This window comes from Ochotona princeps, chromosome 33 (genome assembly GCF_030435755.1).
Source record: "Ochotona princeps isolate mOchPri1 chromosome 33, mOchPri1.hap1, whole genome shotgun sequence".
In the NCBI taxonomy this organism is placed as follows: Eukaryota; Metazoa; Chordata; class Mammalia; order Lagomorpha; family Ochotonidae; genus Ochotona; species Ochotona princeps.
Genome location: NC_080864.1, coordinates 3,920,687 through 3,930,774, shown reverse-complemented (window position 1 = coordinate 3,930,774; position 10,088 = coordinate 3,920,687).

Here is a 10,088-nt window from a genome sequence, read left to right as displayed (position 1 = left end):
GGTGTGCCGGCGCGAGGCACCCTGGGACTTGGAGTCCCAAGGAGTCGCCCACCTGCCGGGCGCAGGCGGCGCAGCAAACTACGATACCCAGAAGGCCGCGCGACTTCACCCGCCCACCCGGACACCCTCCTCCTCCTCCTCCTCCCTCCTCCTCCTAGGCAAAGCCCCCCTCCCTGTTTTGCCAGCCCCCTCCCCCCCATCCCCCATGGAGCTCCATCCTGGCCAACTCCAACGTATGCACGCAGCACCGAATTAGGCCCCCCGCCACCCCGAGGGGCCAGGGCGGCCCCCCGATCCCAGCTGCAAACTTAGCACGCGACGCGCAACCCCCCCATGTCCCCACGCCGGCTTCCCCCCCACCCCAACACACACACCCTCAATGCAGCCCCGGTTCCCCTCCCCCGCCACCCCGCGCGCGCCCGGGAGCCCCAAAAACCCATGCATGGGGGACCTGGGGAGGAGCGGAGGTGGGCGAGATGGAGGTTGGGACGAGGTGGGGGGTGACGGGGGCAGCTGGCGCACCAAACCGTTGCGCTTGGCCCCCCTCCCCCCGGGAGCTCCCCTTCTCCGGGCGGCGCCCCCTCGGCCCGCGTCCGCGATCCCGGAGCGCCCCCAGCCCCCCGGGCAGCAGCTTGCCAGCCAGCCAGCCAGCCAGCCGCCTCCCCACGCCTCGTCCTCCTCTAAAACTTGGGGGGAGCGTCCCCGGTGCGTCGGGGTGGGTCTCCCTTTCCCCGGGGCGCACAGGAGAGGTGGGCGCAGCGACAGGCCCCCACCACCACCACCACCCCACCCCAGCTCTCCACTTCTGCCCCATTGCCGCACGGGCCGCGCGCGCGCGCTGCTGGGGCGCTGACTTACCTCGCGGGGCCGGGGCCGGGGGGCCCGGGCTTTGGAGGGGGTGGGGGGCTGCGCGGATCGGCCGCTGGCCCGCGGGGGTGCGCGGCGCTCGCTGTCCCCGCGCGTGTGTCCCCGCGTCGCTCCTTCGCGCGGCGGCGGCGGCGTCACTGCCCCTACAGTAACCGTACAGCACCAGGCAAAGCCCCGTATGATGCTCCCGACTCCCTTCCTGGTTGCTCCGAGGGCATGAGGGGTCCTCCCTTGTCTTAAAGGTGCCGCAGCCTCCGGCCCCCCCCTCCAACACACACACGCCCAGCCCGTCCCACCCACCCCCCTCCCCACACACTCCGGGCCGCGGAGGCCAGAACAGGCTCGGCAGGTCCCCTCTTGCCACGTCTCTGCGCTCCCGTGGGGCTTCGCCCGCCGCGCGCCGCCGGGGGAGACCGGGCTGTTATTAGGGGTTTTGCCAAGTTGGGGAGATGGGGAGGACGTGTTGGGGTGTGTGGGGGGGTCGGCGCGTGCCCCCCTCCCTCCCTCTGTCTCTCTGACCTCTCCGCCCCGCGGCGCGGCGCCGTGCCAGCGCGCGGGCTTATCTGGCCCCAAAGCTCCCCAGGGCGCGCGGGCCAAGGGGGGGAACGGGGCCCCCCAAGGCGGGCGGAGAGGGGACCGGGGCGCGGGGTGTGTGTGTGTTGGGGGGGAGGCGGTTGTGGTGGTGCTGCTGCTGCTGCTGCTGCGGGGGCCTGCAGATAAACAGGCCCCCAGCCTCGGCTGCGCTGGGGCGGGGTGCAGGGCTGGGGCGTCCGGGAGGAGGAGGAGGGGGGTGCGCGGGCTTTGCCCCCGCCGCCCCCGGGGCGGGGCAGGGTGGCAGCGGCGGGGGCGGGGAGCGCGCGGGGCGCACGGCGAATCCGGACGCGGGCTTAGAGGGCTGGGGTGCGTTGGTGGGGGGCTCTGCGTGTGAGCTTGGGGACCCCTCTTTACACACATATGCACCGCACCCAAGTCCCTCTCCAAGACCAGCAATCTGATCTGCCGCGCGCTGGCCTCAGTTTACCCGGTCGCGCAAGTGCACCCGTTGTGGAGGCAGGAACCCATCTCCTGGGCAGTGGGGGATGTCCAGACTTGGGGTTGGGCGCGCAGGGTTCCCAATGCAATCGCCAACCTGCCCTTCCCGCGATTATATAAAGGAGGCGCCGCCGCCGCCGCCGCCGCCCGCGGGGGAAGGGGTTGGCGAGGGGGCGGGCAGGGCAGGGCGGCGGTTTTCCCAGCTCGCCCAAGTGTTGCTCCCCCCCACACACCCGACTGCAGGCCGCCAGGCAGGATCGGGGCGCCCTACCCCAGTGTCCCCCTCGGTAGCAGGATAAGGTGTTGTTGGTAAAGGGGTGGTCCCCCCGAAATGCCTGGGGTTTGCGGGCAGCTCCCGCAACCCTGGGCGGATAGGGAGGGTGAGGGCGGGGGGGAGTCAGGAGGTGCTGATACCGCCCAACTTTTTTTTTTTTTTGCTTTCTTTCTTTCTCCCCCACCCCAGTCCATTTCGCCCACTTCCTCCTCCCCGGTCGTGGGAGAGGTCCGGCAGGGGACGGGGGAGGGGCGGAGGGGACTTGCGGTGACAACACAGCTTGACCCAGCCAGGGCCAGCTGCCTGCTGCACGCGGGATTGGAGAGTGACTGCGGGTGGCACCCCGCAGCTGGCCTGGGTGCGTGCGCGTGGGGTGCGGGGCTCCCCGCCTGTCCTGGTCTAATCCTGAGCACTTGATGCACTACTCGGGTGTGTCCCCGGGTCCCTCCGACCCCACGATCGTTCTGCTTATTGATGATTGATTAATTCTTAGGACCAACCCAGGGCCACGCGCCTCTGGGGGTCCGGGGATGATGGAGAACAGGGGTTCAGTCTTCCCCCCGACTTCAAAGACAGGCCCTGGCCTGAGACAAGCAATTTGGGGGGCCCCCCTCTCACTGCTCCACTAAATACCTCTCAACTCCGAAACAGGTTGAATCGGCCTCTGTGATTACAATTTTAAGGCGATGTGGGGAGGGAGGTGCCCAGAGGGGAAGCCACAGCCTGAACGCCCCCCTCCTCCAATTAGGTGGGAAGGAAGGGAGGGAGCAGGGGCCGTGAGTCTGCGGAGAGCCTGGGAAATGAGTTCATCTTTCTTCAGCGCCTTGCAGGTGCAAACCGGGAGTTGCATCAAGAATGGTACCTCCCTGGACCATGAACACCTTTACTCCCCCAACCCCCGCACACAGTGAGGACGGTGAGGGGGCGAGGGGGGGGGATGCAGGCTGAGGCAGAGCAGCTAAGCCTTCACCTGCAGCGCAGGCGTTTCATAATGACCCAAGTTCTAAACCAAGCAACCCCACTTCCCATCCAGCTCCCTGCTTGTGGCCTGGGAAAGCAGTGGAGGACGGCCCAAAGCCTTGAAACCCTGCACCCGCGTGGGAGACCTGGAAAAAGCTCCTGGCTTTAGATCGGCTCAGTTCCAGCAATTGAGGTAATCTGGGGCATCAACCATTAATTAATATTAATATTTATGTGTTTATGTTAATATTTAATATATTAATATAATATTATTAAAAACCACCAATATAAATGTTTTTATACTTAGTGTTTGGGTCCTGCCCTAGAAATCATTATGCACATTAATTTTTTTTTAATTTGTTATTGGAACCGATGAGATGGCCTAGTGGCTAAAGTCCTCGCCTTGCATGCACTGGGATGCCATATGGGCACTGGTTCTAATCCCAGCTGCTCCACTTCCTGTCCAGCTCCCTGCTTGTGACCTGGGAAAGCAGTGGAGGATGGTCCAAAGCCTTGGGACCCTGCACCCGCGTGGGACCCGGAAGAGGCTCCTGGCTCCTGGCTTCAGATCGGCTCAGCTCCAGTGGTTGCGACCACTTGGGGATTGAACCAGTGGATGGAAGATCTGTATCATTTTTCTGTAAATCTGCCTTTCCAATAAAAACTTTAAAATAATTTTAAACATTAATGTCTATGTTGCTATATATTTAATATTAATATATAATATTGTTAATAACATTTCTATTAATATTTTCATGTCCCCCAGAAGTCATTATGCATGTTCCTTTTTAAAAACATTTGTTGTTGTTATTTTTTGAAAGGCACAGTTAGAAAGTCCTCCATCTGCTGGTTCACTCCCTAAATGGTCAGAAAGGTTAAGACCAGACCAGGCCAAAGCCGAGCGAGGACTTGCACGGAGGTACACGGCCCCAAGGGACATGAGCTAATACAGCTGCCTCTCCCAGCACCTATGGGGTCCGGAGCAGACCCCAGAAGTCCCTGGTGTCAGGTGGTGAGCCCCCCACACTAACAGCCATGTCCAATGCCCGCCCCTACTCTACCCACACACCATTAAGCTCCACTGAGAGCTCTAGAAAGTGAAAGAAAAACAGAGCTAGGGAAAAGGTATTTGGCAACAGGGCGTCAGTGGAGGGTCTGGTCTGCAAGGCATCTGAGGCGCCTGGATTGCAGAAATACCCTCAGGCGGCTAAAAACGGCTCAAGCATTTGAATAATTATGTGTGTACAAGCTACAGGAAAAGACTGCGGGTCTCCCTCGAGGAGGGGTGGGGGGACAGTGCACCTTTAAACCACAGCAGGTGCCTGTGGGGAAGGGGACAGCTGGGGAGGTGGACAGCCAGACGGGCAGCCCAGGGTGGCCCTCGGTGGCGGGGATGGTCAGGAGGGACCCTCAGGTGCAGCTGCTTGGGGGAGCCATGTGGCCGTAGTTGGCTCCCTCAGGGATGGGGAGCAGAAGGATGGTGGACAGCCTGCACACGGGTCAGGATGGGTGTGTTAGCTTTTTCAGGGGGACATGACGAAGATGACTGGTGCTTACTGAATGCACACAGTGGAATATTACAAGGCCAGGAACTGGACAGAGGTGCTGACCCAAAGGGGCTGCAGTATGTGGGGTACCCTGGGGCATCACATTCAGGAGCCACGCAGTGTGGCCTCGCCGGGCAGGAAACATCTAGAACAGGAGAATCCATGGGGCCAGGAAGTGGCCATGTGGTTACCAGGGGTTGGGGTATGGCCAACAAGGACTAGCTTCCTCATAGGGCTGATGGAATATTTCGGAATGAGATCCTATGGATGGCTTCATAAAACCTTTTCTTATCAGAAGCTACCAAGTTTGCACATTTTAAATAAAGGGTGCTGTGCGGGCCCTAGTATTGTGGTACACTGTGAGTTCTACATCCCGTGTGGGCCCCAGCTCATACCCCGGCGGCTCCACTTCCCATCCACCTCCCTGCCTGTGGCCTGGGAAAGCAGTGGAGGACGGCCCAAAGCCTTGGGACCCTGCACCCCCATGGGAGACCCAGAAAAGACTCCTGGCTCCTGCTTTCAGACCAGCTCAGCTCAGGTCTGACACGGGGAGGGATCCAGGCAGATTCTAGAATTCAGGGAGTTACAGAGCTTGAGGAAGCCCCCATGATAAGACCGGAACGTTCCGGAGAGCTGTTGGTCAACCTAAGAGGCCACACAGCCACTCCACTCACTTAGCCAGGAAGGCTCGGCCAAGAGAACCGCAATTTCTTCACCAGACAAAAACCAACTCGGGCCAGGGACAAAGCTCCAGAGATGAGATGAAGCTGTGGGTCCCAGCGCCCAGGGCCCAGCACCTCCGCTTGTGATCCAGCTCCCTGCTGATGCCCTGGGGAGCAGTGGGTGATGGACCTAGTCCTTGGGTCCTGTACCCACAGGGGAAACCCAGACAGGGCTCCTGGTTCCTGGTTTCGGCCTTGCGTTGTCCAGCTTCGGCTGTTGTGGTCATTTAGGGGAATGAACCAGCAAATAGAAGGTTTCGCCCGTCTGTAATTCTTTCAAACAAACAGATATCTCTTAAAAATTTGAACACATGGGCCTGGTGCGGTAGCCTAGTGACTGAAGTCCTCTCCTTGCATGTGCCAGGATCCCATAGCGGTGCCGGTTCTAATCCTAGAGGCCTCGCTTCCCCTCCAGCTCCCTGCCTGTGGCCTGGGAAAGCAGTGGAGGACGGCCCAAAGCCTTGGGACCCTGCACCTGCGTGGGAGACCTGGAAGAGGTTCCGGGCTCCTGGTTTCATATCGGCTCAGCTCTGGTCCTGGCCAGGGAGCAAGGCTGCCCTGCCCGCCCTGCACCTGCCGCGGCCACCTCGCCAGCTCCGGCCCCCGTGCGGAGGTTCTGGGGAGTGAATCATGGGATGGAAGATCTTCCTCTCTGTCTATCCTCTCTGTATATCTGACTTTTCAATAAAAATAAATAAATCTTTAAAAATTGAATACGTATCAACAACTTTATTAAATATTTTAACTGTCGAGGAAACCACTAAGATGTTAAAATGGATTCGAAGGAAAATTAGAGAAACGTGGGAACCAGTGTGTTTGGGTGCTGTGGTGTGATGCCTGGATCCCACAGTGGGGAGCATCACTCTAGGCCTGCACCCCCTCTTCCAATCCCAGCTCCCTGCTCATGCGCACCCTGGAAGGAGCGGGTGGTAGGCAGTGCCAGGATTTGGGGCCCTGTCACCGCACGGGGGAGACCTGAAGAAGCTCCTGGCTTTGGCCTGGCTCAGACCCTGGCTGTGGCAGGTATTTGGGGAGTGAACCAGTAGATGAAAGATCTCTTTCTCATTTTCTCTTTTTGAATAAATAATTAAAAAAAAAGAAAAAAAAAGGCAAGCTAGCTTGAGCTTTCAGAATTCTCTGGGGTCACCTCTGGCTCTCCCATGCGTGTGGAAGCTGCTCCCAGCCAGGCTGGCTGGTTTCACACCCCCGAACCTCCCTCAGTCCAAAAAAAGTGGGGGGAGGCAGGGGAGGAGGTGTGCAAAGAAGCCACTAATTACTAATACTAATTACTGATTCTAGGAGGTGCAAGCCTTGGGATCCTTGGTGAGGTCCCACAGCTGTCTTCCCATCTGAGCAGTGGGTTTGTTCCACCTGAAACAAGCCCAGTTTCATCCAGGGCAGGCCCCCTCACTGCCTCTGAGCGCTCCCCGTGACCCACCCATGCCCCTCATTCCCATTCTCATGGCTGCCTCTCCTCCAGCTGACACCTGCTAGGGTCTGGGGACGTCTGACTGTCACGACTCGGGGGCGCGGTGGGTGGAGGCCACAGGACTGCTCCACGCCCTGCCCTGCCGTGCCCAGGACGGCCTCACCCCAGAGAAAGAGCCAGTGCCAGTCAGCCCGGGTCTGCCACCAGCCCTGCCTGCCTGTCTGCGTGTCCCCTCCATGGGTGCTGCAAAAATGGAAAGCGAGGCCTGGAGACCCTGGCCCACCCCCTCCCGCCTTCCACGGGCCCTCCAGGGCCCAGGGAGCCGCATCTCCATCTGTCCAGAGGTGGTGGGGCCCAGGCGCTGGGCAGTCCTCCTGTCCCCCTGCCTGCGGGGTCTCCGCGGTGGGGTAAGAGGAGGAAGAGAAGGAGGAGGAGAACGTGGCCTCGTGGCCAGACCACTGGGGTCCTGGCTCCAAAAAATAATAATAATCGCAATAATTTACCGCAGTTTTCAGCGCGGCTCCTCCCTCGGGGCCCGGCCGGCCACTGCCACGTGGGCCTGGGCTCCCCGGCAGCCCCGGCTTCCCGGGCTGCGCCCCCCCCCAGGGGCTGGAGCTTCCGTTTCACTTTGGTTTCATTTTCGGGACACCGGAGAGAACCTCCGCACGGGGGCCGGAGCTGGCGAGGTGGCCGCGGCAGGTGCAGGGCGGGCAGGGCAGCCTCCCTCCCTGGCCAGGCGCCCCCCACCTGCCGGCTCCACCCTCCTCCGACCTGCTCGGGAGGGGGTGGGTCAAGGTCAAGTTCACTCTGCGTGTGACCTTGGCGGAGGAAGCAGCCGGACCCGGGAAGTGGGGAGGAGGGCGCTGACTCTGCGGGTGCCGTGGCCCCACCACCCCTCCACCAGCTCCCCTGCCAGCGCGCAGCCCCCCGGGGTGCGGGGACATGGAAGGGCTGCTTCTGCGCAGTGACCACGATGTCCCCACGGGGCAGGCGGGGCGAGGTCCCTGGCGGAACAGGATGTTGGCCTGCCTGGAGACCCTTGGCCCATAAACAACCAGGAAGGAGGAGGAGGCTCCAGGACCTCCTCGCCACCCCCCATGCCGCCCTGGCAGGCGGCAGCTGGCGCACCCCCGGATGCCAGGGCACCCCCGGATGCCAGGGCACCCCTGGATTCCAGCTGAGAGCAGGAGCCTGGCGCGCACCTGCCGGCCTGGCCTGTGGGCGTGGCTCGCTCTCCGCCCCACCTCCCAGGCCCCCCCGGGAAGGGGGCGGGGTGGGGGGCACACCTGCGCCCCTTAAACCCGGGGGATCTGCTCGTCTGCGTGCACACAGCGCACGATGTCCCCTGGGATGGCAGAAGAACACTGGTGGAGGGAGTGGCCAGTGCAGAAACACAGGTGTTTGAAAAAAGTGTTATTTAAAAAAAAATGTTCCTTCTAAATTATTAGACATTTTTTTTTTATTTTTATTGGAAAGTCAGATAGCAGGAGGAGGAGGAGAGACAGAGAGGGAGGTCTTCCATCCGATGAGTCACTCCGCAAGTGGCCTCAACGGCCAGGGATAAGCAGATTCCTAGCCACGAGCCATGGCCAGAGCTGCGCCAATCCTAAGCCCGGAGCCAGGAGCCTCCTCTGGGTCTCCCACGCAGGTGCAGGGTCCTAAGGCTTTGGGCCGTCCTCCACTGCTTTCCCAGGCCACAGGCAGGGAGCTGGATGGGAAGTGGAGCAGCTGTGACATGAAACGGCACCTATATGGGACCCTGGCGTGTGCAAGGAGAGGACTTTAGCCGCTGAGCTACCTCACCGGACCCTTCTTTTTCTTTCTGTTTTTTTTTTTTAATACATATAAAGGCAGAAACCTTCCACCCACTGTATCACCCTCCCCCAGTGTCCTCAACAGCCAGGGAGGGCTGCGCCAGGATGAAGCCAGAAGCCCACATCTCCGTCTGGTTCGTCCTGAGGAGTGGACAGGAGGACCCCGCCCGCCCAGGGTGTGCTTCAGCAAGGAACTGGAGTCAGCAGCCAGAGCAGGGACTCGAACCCAGGTACTCTGACGTGGGGGGCCTTGAGCCATCTGGAGGCCTGGCTGCCTCCCCGGGGGGACCTAACCGACATCCTGCCCAGTTCACCTGTGCAAAGGTGTGCAGTGAAGTGGTTTGTCTATCCACAGGTTGCGCAATGGCCGCCTCTGCCGCATTCCAGAACGTTCTTTGAGCACACAGACAGCTCCACCCCCTCCTCCAGGCCTGGCCCCTGCAGATCCCCTTCCTCTGCTGTGCTGTTTCCTGTCCAAGGAGCCCACGCTGTGTGTGTGTGTGTGTGTGTGTGTGTGTGTGTGTGTGTGTGGCGCCTTGGGCGTCTCTGGGCATGGGGAGCAGAGTCCCTCGGTGGGGGTTGTGAGGGTGTGGCACGGCCTCACCCCTGTTCCTGGCTGCATGGTGTTCCTCCCAGGAAGAACTGGGTCCCTGAGGTGTGTGGCAGCCCCTCACCCCCTCCACCAGCCTGGGGCTCTAACTCCTCGGCCACAGGGAGCCTCTCCCCTCACTTTGGGTCTGGCCTGGGGACCAGGGGCACAGAGACTGGGTGGTGGAGACACAGAGGCCCCGAAGGGAAACCTTCCACCACGCCCCTTTAATGAGGGGACCGGGCAGCAGCAGTGCTGGGAGGGGGAGGGGGGCCTCCCTCTGTTCCTCCTGGGGCTGGCTCCTGTTTCACAGGGCACCCCCCCTCTGCCTCTCCCCCTGGGCGTGGGAAGGAGGGAGCTACTTCCTGCTCTCAATCTCTGGCCCCTTGACACCCACCCTGGGCTCCTCCCCTTGACCCTGGCCAGTCCAGCCCAAGCGTAGCTTCCTGGCACCGAGGGGTGTTTAGGCTCCCAGGACCAAAGCCCATCACGTCTAGACCAGGAATTCAGGCTCCCCCCACCATCCTCCCGTGCTCTCTGAAACTGTGGGGGAGGCATACTCCATACCCAGGGGGTCCAGCATCTTGCTTCAGAAGAGCTGACTGGCCACCAAAGTCTTCCAGACACTTTTCTCATTGCCTTGGAAAAACTCTTTCTATGGGGTAGCTCCCAGGCCTTTATGCGCTATGATTTGCAAATATTTTCCTGGTGGGTCATCCCTGCAGGCAGTCAAGTTTTTCTCGGTTTTTCTGGGGTGTGACATTTAAGAACCCATGGCCAGAGGCCAGCATAAGGATTTAGCAGACTACTCCACCTGCAAGTACTGGAGTGCCCTTTGGTGGCCTTCCTGTCCT